At 46.0% G+C, this 12,519-nt stretch overlaps 1 pseudogene; it reads right to left on the bottom strand.

Annotated features, from left to right (window-relative positions):
* Positions 1–1,299: 1,299 nt before the first annotated feature.
* On the bottom strand, positions 1,300–1,506 carry LOC142282599 (U2 spliceosomal RNA; annotated as a pseudogene).
* Between the last annotated feature and the right edge of the window lie 11,013 nt (positions 1,507–12,519).

The raw sequence follows: 12,519 nt of genomic DNA, 5'->3' as shown, positions 1-12,519 counted from the left end.
GTTATGCGTTTTCATTGGATGGATAATCGAAGCCATGTTTTTTTCCTTTCTCTTGGGTTTGTTGTGTGAGTAGACTATAGGATTAAGTTAGTTACCGCAGGCAGTGGATTTAGCTTCCTGTCTTTGGTCCAGTGGTAGATTGATTGTTTGGTCTATGAGCTGTTATGGGTTTTAATCCAGGTGAATGCCCATGGGCTGCTTATAACTGTGTGAAATATGTAGTTTTACTGGGCTGGGATGAGAGAATCCATCGAAGCATGGTGTAGGGATTGTGGTTCCTGTGTGCTAAGAAGAAAGGCTGGCACCAGCCAGAAAGCCCCATTACAGCCAATAATCAACCGCTAGCCGCTGGAACTCGTTGCTCTAGATCATGTCAAACTCACACCAAGCAGGAATAGATACATTAGCCCACCATCCCACCCAAAGAGCAACTTCTGCTGCGCAGCTGGCTTTCTAGGCAGCAGCGCTATCGTGATGTCAGCGGGGGACATTGTGACAAGCCAGTGTTCCGTCACTTCATGTTGTGCACTGTTCAAACGGAAAATACATCAACAGGCAGACTACAGAAAAGCTTACTAACAAAGGTTAGAGAGGGGCTTTCTCAGAGGGCTTTTTACAGTTTGTCTATTCCCAATTAGCCGTTTAAGTATGCTTAATGAAAGTACTAATTCTTTCATAGGCCGCCCATTCTTAGTATTTGACGTTCCTTATATTGCGGTATCAGGCTTCGCAGCAGGTTGCAAAACATTCATCACCCATGACTGTCCCCAATTGGGCTCAGAAGCTAAATGTCTATCATGACCTCTCTTTTTGAAAGTCCAAGAGCAAGCAAACTCTTCCTCCAGGAGAGGGAGCCAACAGATCACTAAAGACATCATCATTGCTCAAAGAAAACACCGAAAAACAATGGAAGCTTTAATTGGAGTGGAATCTGATAGACAGCACCTGATGCCAAGTCTGCATCTTCTAACACCTGCAGTCACTGCAGCAGCTGAATCCAATGTGTCCAAAAGGGATCTATTCTATTCAATTGCAAATGATCTAGATAAGACTGAGAATAAGATACTGCACGGGACATAGCAGAGTTGGTCAAGTTGAGTGGAGATGAGTTTGCTATTTGGCACAGCTTTTGCATCAATAAAGCAAGTAAAAGGTGTGAAAGATAAAACAAAGGGTGAAAGTGTGAAAAGTGAATTGGCCAAATTGAGGTGCATATAAAGTTTTTGCTTTCTTTCAATTCACTAATGGGGCTCATTTGAATCAGGTGAATTGAGTTCTGCTTTTGGAAACTGGGTTAAGAAGGGGTGCACCGGTCCTGGAGGTACTGCAATACCAGGTCAATGCGTGGAGTGGACAGAGCAAGATTTTTTCCATCTCCTTGTTCTAAAAATCCATTTAATATATGGTCCCCAGAGAGGGGACGTATCAGATATTAAACTGATAAGAACAGATTTAATTTTTTTTTTTTTCTGTTTATCAGTAGGACTTCAAAATAACAAAGGTGATCGCCTCCCGTTGCCTGGGAACCGTCCAGGCACAAGAGGGCTATGTGTCACCAGAAGGCGCACACACTTCCTCAAGGCCGGCAGACGTGCAATCCCAGGCACCTTCCAGTACCGACCAAGGTAGCGTCCTCCGAAACTACACTTGATCTTAGCCAAAAGGCCGAGAAGCTATAACCCGAATTGGTTACGGCCTTGAGTGGCACCCTGGCCTATACCGGACACATCTTAGGGAGAGGGAGACAAACCCACGCCTACAGAAGACATTTTGTCACCCAAGCCAACCCTTGAAAAGGCTGTTTTGCAGAGCAAAAACAAGAAGAATGATGCTTTTTGCAGCCGCCGCCCACTGCAATTAATCTGAATAACTCCTCCTCCTCCAAGCACCTCCCCTCCCCCTTGCAGTCTTTCCAATTCATGATACAAAAAGACGGACGGACAGGACAGGACAGGACAGGCTGCCTGACTTTCCGTCACTGCCACCCTTTGCCATCCTTGCCCGTAGAAAGCCCTTTCATCATCCCCAAACCCTAATCTTTTCCCTTCCCTTCCCAGCTGCGTCTCACTCCCTTTCATTAGGAAGTGAGCGCAGCCTTTTCTCCGTTCTGCACATGCGCGACGTTAAACACAAATGCGCAGGCGTGCGTTCCATTAGCCTCACTGCATTCCACTCCCATACAGGAAGTGGGCGCAGCTATTACTACGGTCGCACATAAAAGAACCCACGGCCACCACTGCACACAGCTGACTCCACCACAGGACACCCACTTCTACACCAACGCAGGTAAGACAGGATCGGCACCTCTATGCTCCCGTTACAATCAGGCTCAGTCACCATGTGATAACGCTCTCAACTCTTTAGTTGCAGGCTCCCCTTGCTTCACCTCCACTGGCTGTGCTGCCATTTCCTCTCCCACCTGGAAGGTATACTTTATTCCACTATTTTCCTGTTTCTCTCTTCCCCCTTTTCCCATAACCTACTTTTATCTGCATTTGTGGGGTATCTATATGCTATTTACATCATAGTTTTATTCATTAATATGGAAGGGAAGAGTGCCCATGAGAGTGTTGAACTGCGGAGAGCAAGAGATTAAGCTGCTCCGATTTGCCACCATTGATAAGCTGTTCTCAGTAGATACACATGCTATCCAAACAGCAGCATCCACCATTGCTTCAGCCCACCCATTCAGTGACAGCTCACCAAGTCAGCCAGAGGAGTGGTGTAAGGAATTACACGTAGGCACTGACTCCACACCTTCACATCACAAGAAGGGGGTCTACAGGCTAGTGCAAGAATACGAGCAAGTCTTCAGCAAACATCCGCTAGACTTTTGAAGAATAAAAGGGGTCAAACACTACATCCCCACAAGTGCACACCCACCCATCAAAGAGAGATATAAGCCAAAACTACCTGCACATTACCAGTGTACCAAGGACATGTTGAGCAACATGAAGGAGGCTGGGGTTATCCGTGACAGTTGTAGCCTCTGGGCAGCTCCGTTGGTCCTGTTAAAGAAGAAGGACAGCACCACTCCCCTGTATTGAGGAATAGCTAGCTGCATTGAGAACTGCAAATTATTTTTCTACCCTTGATCTCACTAGTCGCTATTGGCAAGTGTCCGTTGCTGAGGCAGACCGGGAGAAGACCGCCTTTGCCACCCCGATGGGTCTCTGCGAGTTCAAAAGCATGCCCTTCGAGCTGTGCAATTTGCCAGGAACCTTCCAGAGGCTGATGGAATGCTGCTTGGGACACCGAAACTTTGAAACGGTACTGCTATACCTTTATGATGTTATTGTTTATTCTAAAGCAAACAAGATTTTAGGGTGTATAAAAAGGGAGATTAGATCCGGTGATCCCAACGTATTGTTAACCCTCTATAAATCACTTGTAAGGCCACATCTGGAATATGGGGTAAAGTCCTGAGCAGGTTGATAACCATTGGTTTGAGCATGGTAGGGTGTAGTGCGCATCTTCCTGCATCGGTAAAAGCTGCAGAAGTCCTTGAAGATTTCCGCTTCAAAGGCAGTGCCTTGATCTGTGAGGACTCTCTCTGAGTAGCCATGAGGTCTGCATAAGTGTGCTTGGAAGACCTTCGCTGCAGTATGGGCCATTAGATCTTTGACTTGTACCACAACCATAAATCTCGAGTAGTTGTCTACCATCGTAAGTGCATACGTGAGCTCGCCTCGATATTCTGCAACAAAACTCCCTTTTTCGATTTCAGTTTCAGCAAACACTCCTCTTCCTGTAGAAAATATTTATCATTACCTAAGACAGTCATTCTAATGCATGACAATATTAAGGCAATTTAGTTAAAACTTGTTTTAACTCACCTTTAAGGGGATTGATGTATTTCATGGTCAATCCAGGTTTGTCAGTGATGGCACTGACATAATGTATGGCGTCTTTTTCGGGCGTTATCCTTTGCCTTTTCATTGTGAAAATCCAGTTGCCTATATCAAAGCAAATTCTACTACTTGTAAAGTATGCAGAAAATGAAATGTAGAACATATAACATCAACTGCTTAGGAACGCATCATAGGTTAGTACTTAAAAGGATATTGTCATGTTCTAGTCATAATGCAAGCTGGACATTTTTCATGTTACCCTGTAATCGCCGGCCTGTTCTAATGCTCACAAGCCAAGATATAGGCTCAGCTGCTAAGGCTTCCCTCTGCCTTCTGAATGAAACTTGAATATGTCTGGCTCACTGTGTATATAGCAGGTGCTCAGAAAAAATAAGAGTCAATTCAATAGAAATAGCTCTGGCACACTATAGTGATCAATACCGTAAGAAAAGAACTCTTGGAATGCTGAAAATTCTTTATTTGTGCAAAAGGATAATTCATCCAACGTTTCGACCTTGTTTTTAGGTCTTTATCAAGGATAAAGTTATCTAAGATCATAAAGGGTTACAAAACCATATAAACACGTAATTAGTACATAGTACAACATAACAGTACAATATATTGCTACTTGAGAGTACAATGGGTCAAATAACCATGATGCACATACAAAAAATTTTTCCAAAGCCATAGTGAAAACATTTGTACTGAGGAAAGAAAATTTCCACATGACCTATCTGGAGAAACATTCTGGATCAAACAACCAAAAATAGTCAAGCAGGTAAATACACACCTATATGGATAACAGGATGATATGTGTTCAATTGTATAGCGTCATTGCCATTAAGGTACAAATGGAAAACTTGCAATCCTATATAGTGAAGGAAATGAACACATATCATATCAAAGAACACAGGAACATGGGTGTGAGAAAAACCTCAATGTTTATACTTTGTTCTTTATAATGGTGTGAACATGTATATGTCTCAGTACCTTATGCACTTGAGAATTCTAGTGAGTAGATGATGAAAGCCTATTTCAGAACTGGAATCGGTAAATAATTGTAGGTGGAATCTAAATGAAAAGATGGTACAAGTGTTATCATGACACGTGGGCTATAACACAATGGACCGTGTGACAAAGAAGAAAGGAGAGAAAGAAGAGGAAGAAAATGCAACTACCTGTAACATTACGTGATAGTCACTGGTAAGTATCACTTGACAATTCAAGTGAAAAAGGATTCCTTTATTAAAGGGTTCTCAGTCGCCTCAGGATCATGAAATACTAGGGTAAATGATATGAGAATGGGTAAGAAGCACCACTAAAGGAAATATGAGATGCAGGACATATATCTATAAACCCCTGAACTACATGATAGAAATAAAAAGAAGAAAAAAGAAAAAAAAGAAGAAAGAAGAAGAACACATAGAATGCGGAAAGAGAATGGGTACAACTACCTGAGTTACTGCAGGGAGGCCCCTGGTTGGTATTGTGAGGGTTAGTGGAATTCCTTCACTGAAGGGTTCTCAGTTGCCTCAGGTTCGTGAAAAATGCTATAGACAAATAATGCCCGGAGAAAAGGGGTTCATATACAGCGAATAATGGTAATACAAGGTACATGTGTCACATGTAATAGTATATATATATATATTGTACTAAGCTCTACACCAGAAATAGAAAGTAGTCCCTCTGCCTTCTGTCTAGGTGCCCTGAGTTATGTCCTGTAAACTGTCACAGCGACCCAGACACACATGTGTAGTAGGGGAATATCCCTGCTGAGATGCCAGTGCTAGAGCACACGTTTGCTGTGGAGTTGAACGCTATGTGAGCAGTTCTTACCTTCAATGAGCAGAAGTCTCTTTTTTCAGATTTCAATATCTCTGTGGGTATCTGGCAGAAATATGGAATACTCTTTACTGCTAAGACCCTGTACACCACTCCCACTAAAGGGGGCTTTACACGCTGCGACATCGCTAATGCGGAGTCGTTGGGGTCACGGAATTTGTGACGCACATCCGGCCGCATTAGCGATGTTGCTGCGTGTGACACCGATGAGCGATTTTGCATCGTTGCAAAAACGTGCAAAATCGCTCATCGGTGACATGGGTCTCCATTCTCGATTATCGTTACTGCAGCAGTAACGATGTAGTTCGTCGCTCCTGCGGCAGCACACATTGCTCCGTGTGACACCGCAGAAACGAGGAACCTCTCCTTACCTGCCTCAAAGCCGCTATGAGGAAGGAAGGAGGTGGGCGGGATGTTCCGGCCACTCATCTCCGCCCCTCCACTGCTATTGGGCGGTCGCTCAGTGACGTTGCTGTGACGCCGCACGAACCGCCCCCTTAGAAAGGAGGCGGTTCGCCGGTCACAGCGACGTCGCCGGGCAGGTAAGTATGTGTGACTGGTTCTGTTCGGTGTTGTGCAGCATGGGCAGCAATTTGCCCGTGTCGCGCAACAGATGGGGGCGGGTACCCACACTAGCGATATCAGGACCGATATCGCAGTGTGTAAAGTAGCCTTTAGTCACATGACCAAGACTGTATCTGTGTCCCTACAACACACTTGAGACAAATGTGTGTGTGAGCCTGCATTGTGGGGTATATATAATATATTATAGAGCTGGGAAGGATCATTCTAAGCAGTGAGCTGTTCCAGTATTTGTAGGAAAATACCCAGTAGAAGCCTCAAACACAGCACCAATACCTCCCATCAGTATCCCACCACAGTGCCATGTAACCCATGCCCTACACTCCCATCTACACCAATACTATACAGGCACAAACTAGTATATCTGACTAAAAACCCCCAAAATATGAAGAACGGCCTATAGTTGAGTGTGGATATAAAATCTATGTGAGCAGAGCTAGAATAGAAATCACTGATCGCATTGAAGTCATTCTGACCATAAATCACCATGATATCAAGGTGAGGAGTTGTGTGTTACTGCTGGGAGGAAAGGGTTAACAGTGGAATATTAAGGTGCATTTCTGTGTGCAGTGTTACTAGTCAATGTACAAATTGTCTCTCCAGTAAAGGAGACAAACTCTAGCACAGCGCCACCTATTGGAAGTAGCGATCCTAAAAGTCACAAGTGGATTTTCAACAATCCATTGCAATATGACTCAGGATATATAAGCCAGATCAGAATCCCAATTTGCAGACACGGTGTTTCGGGGTGCTTGCCCCTCGTCAGTGCAAAGTATGGGGGTGTCAATGTAGTCATTGTAACAATTCAGTATGAGCTGCTCTTGGTGCCGGGGGAGGGAGATGCTCTCCTGAGCAAGATAGATGGGGAATGAACATGATATCTATATAGTGTAAGGCAGGGGGTCTCAAACTCGGCTGGGTGTATGGGCCGCACAGAGGAAAAAAATAATGTGGGGGGCTGCATTCTTTGCAGGACAAAGTGACATTTTTATTGGTACCATATATATATTTTTTTTTCACACACCTTTGGATGACTGATTTTCAACATTTTTCACTTGTTTATTATAACAAATGTGCACATTCTTTGGTTAAATCTAAAAAAAAAAAATTGATGTTAAAAAAAAGTTATGCCTTATTTTGTTTTTTTTACAGTTTATCCCTTTCTTTTAACTAATAGTGTTACAATTATGACGCTAGCGTTTTGTGAAGGGAATGCTTTGCCTACTTCCGTGACTATGGCCTTCCAGAACTGCTGCATTTTGGCTGACCTCTCCGCCTCGGGAATAAGAGACATAAAGTTCTCCTTGTAGCGTGGGTCTAACAGTGTTACCAACCAGTAATGATTGTCGGCCAAGATGTTCTTAACGCGAGGGTCACGAGACAGGCAGCTTACCATAAAGTCATCCATGTGCGCCAGACTCTTAACAGCCATCACTTCAATATCCAGACCAACACGATGACTGAACATGCTGTCCTCCTCCTTCTCCTCCTCCTCCTCCTCATCTACCCTGTCCTCTGGCCAGCCACGCTGAACTGAGCATATGACTGGTATGCATGTCATATCCTCAATTTGGTCGGAGAGTTGCTCCATGTCTTCATCTTCCTCCTCGTCATAGTCCTCCACTGCACGTTGTGATGAGACGAGGCTGGGCTGTGTGTTATCACCCACACCCACTACTGTTTCTTGCTCCAACTCATCGTGTTCCGCCTGCAATGCATCATGTTTGGTTTTGAGCAGAGACCGTTTTAGAAGGCAGAGAAGCGGTATGGTGACGCTAATAATGGCGTCATCGCCGCTCACCATCTTGGTGGAGTCCTCAAAGTTTTGGAGGATGGTACATAGGTCGGACATCCATCTCCACTCCTCAGGTGTTATGTGTGGAGTTTGACCCATTTCCCGATGGCTTAGGTGATGCAGGTACTCAACAACTGCCCTCTTCTGCTCACATATCCTGATCAACATGTGCAGAGTTGAATTCCAATGCGTGGGGACATCACACACCAGTCTGTGAGCCGGAAGATGCAAATGACGCTGAAAGCCGGCAAGGCCGGCTGAAGCAGTAGGTGACTTTCGAAAATGTGCAGACAGGCGGCGAACTTTTACCAGCAGATCAGACAGCTCTGGGTATGAGTTTAGAAACCGCTGAACCACGAGGTTGAGCACATGGGCCACGCATGGAACATGTGTCAGCTGGCCTCGCCTCAAAGCCGCCACCAGGTTCCGGCCATTGTCACACACAACCTTTCCTGGCTTTAGGTTCAGAGGTGTGAGCCAGTGATCTGCATGCTGTTTTAGAGCTGTCCACACCTCTTCTGCATTGTGGGGTTTGTCACCTATGCAGATTAGCTGCAGCACAGCCTGTTGCCGCTTCGCCGAGGCAGTGCTGCAGTGCTTCCAGCTTGGGACTGGTGTGGAGGGTAAAGTGGATGAGGATGCGCAGGAGGAGGAGGAGGCTGAAGAGCATGACATTCCGGAGCTGTAGAGTGTGGGTGAAACCCTGACTGAGGTAGGGCCTGCAAACCTTGGTGTGGGAAGGACTTGTTCCGTTCCTCGCTCAAACTGGGTCCCAGCTGGGCTGGGCTGGGTCCCTACCCGGCTGGGTAGGGCGTTGTGGGGGGTTTGTCTATCTCCGTTTGAGGTGAGTTTGTTTAAGTTAGCCTTTTCTTTGGCGTTTTTTGGAGCCCTGCGGGTTGGGGAGTTGGTATCGCCCAGTAAGGCGTTCCCCGGGGGCTTGGATTGGGGTGACATTATGTCAGTGGAAAAAGGAGTTGAATTTTGGATTAGGAAATCGAAAACTGATCAGAGAGGTGTGGGTAGACTAGTCCGTTTGGGGATGGTTGTGGCATCTGATATGTGCCCGTTCAAGTGTCTCGGGAATTTTCAACAGATCCGTCCGAAGGTGGATGGCCCCTTATTACATATATCTTTTTATCGAGATACCAATTTGTGAGTGTTTTTAGGGCATGTTTGAAGTCGTTGGGGTTAGATCCGAAGTCTTTCGGATTGGGGCAGCGACGGAGGCCTCTATATGCGGCCTACCGGAGGAGACAGTTAAGCAGATTGGTAGGTGGAAGTCGCAGCGCTTTAAGTCGTATGTACGTCCCCAGGTGGTTGTTGGCAATTGAGGGGAAAAGGGGGGGGGTATTAGGGTATTAGGGTAGCAATGGGGGGGGTGAGAGTGTGTGTTTTTTGTCAATTTGGTTTGGTGAGGCAATAAAATGGTGTCGTCTGTACATTTTGTATTGCAGAAGCACCCCCCCTTCCTTCCCTGGTCTGGATCCTTGGCCACTCTTATGTGTATTGGGGAGCCCGACGAGCGGACGCGAGATGGAACTGGAGACAGCTAGGTTTTGAGAAGGACCTGGCTCTCGTGCGATGGCTCGGTGTTCGGGGGTTAGGGTGCAGGAGGTGCATAGATACGCCCGGTTGGACAGACCTCCTGACATCTTAGTGTTGCATGCCGGGGGGAATGATTTGGGTGGGCGTCCTTTTCGAATCTTGATAAAGGACATCAAACATGATTTGTTACGGTTATGGGCGTCGTTTCCAGGTCTAACGATAGTCTGGTCAGAGATAGTAGCGAGAAAGAGTTGGCAGAAAGCGCGGTCAGTTGACAGGTTGAACAAGGCGCGGGCGAAGGTTAATAGGGCGATCTCGAAGTTTGTTAGTCGGAACGGGGGTATAGCAATACGGCATGTTGAGTTGGAAAGGACGGAAGAGGAATTTTGGTTGGCTGACGGGGTACACCTTAATGCGGTGGGAACTGACTTATGGGCTCTTGGCTTGCAGGGAGGTATTGAGAGGGCCCTTTGCTTGCGGGGGGTCTCAGGCACTTGAAGGGTTTCAAGGTGCCTTCGTTGTGGTGTTGTTTATTGGTGGGTCCTTGAAGTTGGTTTAAAATTGGTTCGGGGATTCATCCGGGTATGGATCCCCTCATTGGCAGAATTGATGGTCCCCTGGTGATTTTGGGGGGGAACCCCGACGGGGTATGTCGGGGCCCCTGGGGGTGTGGTTGGGGTTGACGGAGGATTAACCCTTATAATTTGGTGCTCCTGAGCCAGTGTGGGTAACGGCTGGGAGCAAGTTGAGGTTTTTTATTGCTCGGTTATGGGAATCACCAGGGTTTTGGTAGCTTCAAGGACCTTACCACATTGCAAATTTAATTGGTTATGTATTCTTGTTAATAAAATGGCTGCTATGGCCAAAATTATCCAAAGATAAATTTGTGTCTGTGTAATTACTTTTAAATAAGAAATGGGAATGGAGGTGTGGGGTATGAAAGGAAGACCGGAGTCAACAATTCCAGGGTCAAGCATGTTTATTTGCGTAAGCTTCGTTCCAGGGTAGAAAGGGTAAGAGTGCCTTTCAGAATTCGAAGTGGTCAGACTGTACGGACCACCAAGAACTGCAGGAGAGCTTGAACATCTTCCCATGGATTTGCGACATCCTCCCTCATCAGTTACGTAGGTAAGCAGGTTCTCAGCATTGCAGCCCATTTGTTGTCTTAAGTTAGTTAAGCGGGGTTAACTAACCTGTCAGTTCAGCCTCAGGTCTAAAGTAGAGGCCTGGACTCCACTCCTTACTCCTCACTCCACAACTCTCCTTAAAAACAACTGACTCCTTTTTCCTGCCCCGGGGTCTCCAGACCCCTAGGTGGGCGTTTCCTTCCGTCTGGTCCTGCCCACTGGTGTGCCTGTCTTTCCCTAGGGGAGGTGACTAGGGTTTTCTGGTTGGCTTTGTGTGACTTAGGTGAGGGAAGTTGTTATGCGGGGGCCTATGTGTGACTATCTGCAGTGTCAGGGCGTCACATATGTATGTGTGTATGTCTGCTAAAGGAATCCGCACCGTCATATTTACAAACACAAAATTTTGCAGACACCTCATGTGACTCAGGGAACGTTGTAGACTATGTTTTAACAGGAATATTTAACCTTTACAGTTACTCTCCAAAAAACCTGCCTCCATTAAACTGAATGGAGGTGGGAGCTGCAAGTTATTAATAGCAGCTGTGATTGGTTGCTATAGGAACAAAGGACATTCATAGTATAAGAAGCTTATGTGTGAGATAATATGATGTCAGTGGGGAGACAGATAGAGAGAGACAGACACAGACTGAGAGACAAACAGACAGAGACAGATAGGCATAGACAGACAGGGAAAGAGACAGAGACAAACAGACAGAGGCAGACAGGGAAAGAGACAGACAGAGATAGACAGGGAAAAAAGGCAGACAGACAGAGACAGAGAAAGAGACAGAGGCAGATAGGGAAACAGACAAAGACAAACATACAGAGACAGGCAGGAGAAAAGGCAGACCGACAGGGAAACAGACAGACAGGGGAAGAGACAGACAGAGAGAGACAGACAGATAGAGACAGACAAAGAAATACAGAGATAGACAGGGAAAGAGACAAACGGGGAATGAGTCAGACAGAGAGAGACAAAGAGAGACAGGCAGAGAGAGACAGGGAAAGAGACAGACAGGGGAAGAGACAGACAGAGACAGACAAAGAAATACAGAGACAGACAGGGGAAGAGACAGACAGGGGAAGAGACAGACAGGGGAAGAGACAGACAGACAGGGAAAGAGACAGACCTGGAAAAGAGACAGACCTGGAAAAGAGACAGACAGACATAGAAACAGACAGCCACAAAGAGAGAAAGACAGACAGACACAGAGAGACAGACAGAGATAGAGAGACAGAGAGACATGGATAGAGATAGAGACACACAGAGACAGACAGATGACAGAGACTGGGAGAGAGACAGACAGAAGCATAAATCCCTAACTAAAACTTAACATTTAATGATAGTTTTAAAAGGTAAAAAAACACAAATCATGTAAATAGCATGACTCTCTTCTGTGCATAGAGTCAAAATTTTGTGTTTGTAAATATGACGGTGCGGATTCCTTTAGCAGACATACACACATACATATGTGACGCCCTGACACTGCAGGTAGTCACACATAGGCCCCCGCATAACAACTTCCCTCACCTAAGTCACACAAAGCCAACCAGAAAACCCTAGTCACCTCCCCCAGGGAAAGACAGGCACACCAGTGGGCAGGACCAGACGGAAGGAAACGCCCACCTAAGGGTCTGGAGACCCCGGGGCAGGAAAAAGGAGTCAGTTGTTTTTAAGGAGAGTTGTGGAGTGAGGAGTAAGGAGTGGAGTCCAGGCCTCTGCTTTAGACCTGAGGCTGAACTGACAGGTTAGTTAACCCCGCTTAACTAACTTAAG

The sequence above is a fragment of the Anomaloglossus baeobatrachus genome, unplaced genomic scaffold, assembly GCF_048569485.1.
Source record: "Anomaloglossus baeobatrachus isolate aAnoBae1 unplaced genomic scaffold, aAnoBae1.hap1 Scaffold_514, whole genome shotgun sequence".
In the NCBI taxonomy this organism is placed as follows: domain Eukaryota; kingdom Metazoa; phylum Chordata; class Amphibia; order Anura; family Aromobatidae; genus Anomaloglossus; species Anomaloglossus baeobatrachus.
Note: the sequence above shows the minus strand (reverse complement) of the source record. Positions and strands in the feature narration are given on the sequence as shown.